The sequence below is a fragment of the Argiope bruennichi genome, chromosome 4 (assembly GCF_947563725.1).
Source record: "Argiope bruennichi chromosome 4, qqArgBrue1.1, whole genome shotgun sequence".
Classification (NCBI taxonomy): Eukaryota; Metazoa; Arthropoda; class Arachnida; order Araneae; family Araneidae; genus Argiope; species Argiope bruennichi.
Genome location: NC_079154.1, coordinates 109,342,314 through 109,345,777, shown reverse-complemented (window position 1 = coordinate 109,345,777; position 3,464 = coordinate 109,342,314).

Sequence of the window (3,464 nt, the reverse complement as noted above, 5' to 3'; positions counted from 1 at the left end):
TTAAATACGATTCTTGTGAAAAATAAATGTGCTTTGTTTTGCTCTATTTTTTATCAACAAATTTCTTGTTGGCAACGCGATATTTTTTGTTGAATCTTAAGGGATTACAGATTTTGCTTTGAAAATATACATTTATAAAGTTAAATCTGAAGAAGCATTTATATAAGAAAAAAAAAAAGATAAAAAAAATGGGGGAAAAAAACTAATTTTAGGTTATGAAGGGATAGCATGAATTTAGACGAGTTATAATTTGTGCTTTAGTTTTTTTTTTTTTTTTTTTTTTTTTTTTTGCCGCACTGCTTGACCCTCGTAGGAGAATCCAAGAATTTCCTACCATGTATGTAATAATATTTATTTAATTTGAATGCATGTAATAATATTTATTTAATAATTGTTTACGTCCTCAATGCTTGTAAACGATTTTTTACTTATTTCCAAATAAGCTAGATTTTTGAAATTTTGTACATTTGCATGCTCTTGATAAAAACATAATATTTTAATGTTTCTGAAATTTTTTTTATCAAGTAATTGAATTAAAATTTATATTCAATACGAGAGCTACCAACTGTGGTAAAAACGAAAAATAAAATGATTTCAAGACCTTATAATAACTACATTAATGAACTTCTAAATAAAGAGTAAAGAGGAGAGAACACTTAAAATAAATGATTATATATTAATGAACGTTTTTAAATTGTTTTAATCAAACATATTTAATAATTCATATGTATGAATTCTAATACTATCTGAAGCTGTTATAAATACAGTTGGAAAATAGGTAATCTAACAACGTGAGTTTTGAAAGAATTTTCGAATAGCTTCATTGTATATTTTCGCTTATTTTTTATACTTTAAGACAAGAACTGTATTATTTTATATTTTAATCCATTTAATATATCATCATTATATAAAGAAGTGGCCAATGATATCATATAGACTCAAAAAAAGATCTCTACTTTCTGCCAAGCTTCCACTTTGTTGGCGTCTGAAATGCGTAGTCGCTTGAAGGCAGTTTTTTTGGTTGCTTGTTGTTCATGTACTTAATTAAACTTCAACGATATAGTTATTAGTACGTTGGCACGTTAGTTTGTGGCCATTTGTCCGATATATGAGTGGTTAGTCAGTAATTCTTTAATACAACCAGATGATAGTATTTTAAATCCACAAGTGCTTTCTGATCCTTTGATAATAAATTTCTGTATGGGAAAGAGCGACAAGACTTCCGTTTTCAAATTTGGAATCCTACAAAAAGGAGCGCTAAGAAAAATGTTAAATTTCCCACGGTTCCTTTAGAAAAATACAAAGAAAAGTTAATCGCTATTCCTTTCTGATATTTTATTTCCTTATTAATTTTGTCACCTCAGAAACGGACAGTGCTGAAAAAATATTTCACTAGGAAATAATAAATGTAACATATTGTTACAAACTTGTAATTTGCTTCCCATCACGGCTAGTATCACCGTAAGAAAGACCCTTTGTAAGATCTGTCCTGTGCGTCAATGACCTGTGAGCTTGGCGACCATTTGGCGACTTGGCGAGTTTGGCGACTAAATGGATACTACTGGAAAGTTTGAGAACTTTCACGATCCATCCACTAAGACCCAAGATACAGCCAGGTACGCCCTGATTGGTCCGAAGATTCCAGCCCCGCCTCCCGGAACTATAAAAGACGGGAACTCTGAAGCGGCGGAATTCGTGTGGATCGTAAAAAGTTGTGTGTGTGAGAGAGGAGTCGGAGTCGCCGACAAATAAGAGAAATTAGAGGATGAGACAGCAAGAAAGCTGCTGAACTAATGACTAGTGATTAAATGTGCTACGATTAATTGACGGTATTTGTAATAGAAGAAATATTTTGTAACAATATGGAGGGGGGGAAAAAGGAGAACCAAATAAAGTAAATAGAGCTAACGATATAAAAATTTGAAATTATGTTAATTAAAAAAGATCTAATTTTTACATATTTTAGAAAATTTATTCACAAGGTCAAATGAAACGTATCGCAATAAGAGCGAATAGCATATTATGTAGATTTTCAAAGCAATGAATGTGTGAGTATGGAACATGGGTAAATGCTTGTATAATACCAGAATATTTGGCATATTTTCTATCATGTAGGGTATTTTTTTGTATTTAAACGGAAAAGTATTTTCATAGAAACAATTTATGTTTGTCGAATATAGATTTGTAATTCAGTTTTTAACCTCTCAAATTCTAAGAGATAAATCGTCAATTATATAATATTTAAATCTGAAATATGGAATCTATTATAAATTTTTCATTGTTAAATATATTTTATTTTTGTTTTAACTAAAACATCAAAGTATGTTTATTGAGTTTATTTTTTCATCTTGCACTGTGTCCGATATATTGTCAATAAGCACGCAATTGTTCGCAAACTATGATTTACCATAGATTTAGTACAGGTAGGTAAATCATTTTTTTTCTCAGCCACTATTCAAAATTCTACCTATTTCAAATTTTATGATATTAGTTTAGGAGCATATTTATAATAAGAAATTTACAACTAAATTTAGCCAAATTATAAAAGGAATATCCAACACATAAAACAGGTTAATATTAAGACGACACACACACACACACACACACACACACACACACACACACACACACACACACACACACACACACACACACACACACACACACACACACACACAGAGAGAGAGAGAGAGAGAGAAAGGAATATCCAACACATAAAACAGGTTAATATTAAGACGACACACACACACACACACACACACACACACACACACACACACACAGAGAGAGAGAGAGAGAGAGAGAGAGAGAGAGAGAGAGAGAGAGAGAGAGACGACACTTTAATTGGCGCCTCGATTCCAGATTTCCGTACCACACAAATATTAACTCTTTGCATTTAGAAAAATAATTCGACGCATAATTAAGGGCATAAAAATAATTCGACGCATATTCACTTAATACAAGGGCATGTTTATTGCTTCGGAAAATAAATATATACAATTATTTTAAGTTGAATTTCCCCGAAAGGTTAATCTACATCTTCTTATCACACCGTAGATATTTTTAACAATGAAAATTTAAAAAAAATAAGATACCATAAAGAATCACTACTTTTAATAGTGTCTGAGAGGAGTCATCCGAGTGCAAAAGGTTAAGTTGTTTACTCCTCGACAACGGAGACAGCTAATCTGTTAGGTCGGATCCCATATCGACAGTTAAACAATCCATTAGTAATCAATAAGCCACAGACGCCTATCAGAAGAACTTAAATATCGATAAAATTCTTGCAGATATCCATCTTATCATACCAGCATCAGACATTAATTAAAGAATGATAGGTTACTGGCTTTTCAATGCCAATGATGTGGGGGGTTGTTGGGAAGCGCCTAGGCTCTGTGGCCTTTAATCTTCCGCTCGACTGACTTGATAAATGAATAACAAACAACTTATGCTGAGCATGACTA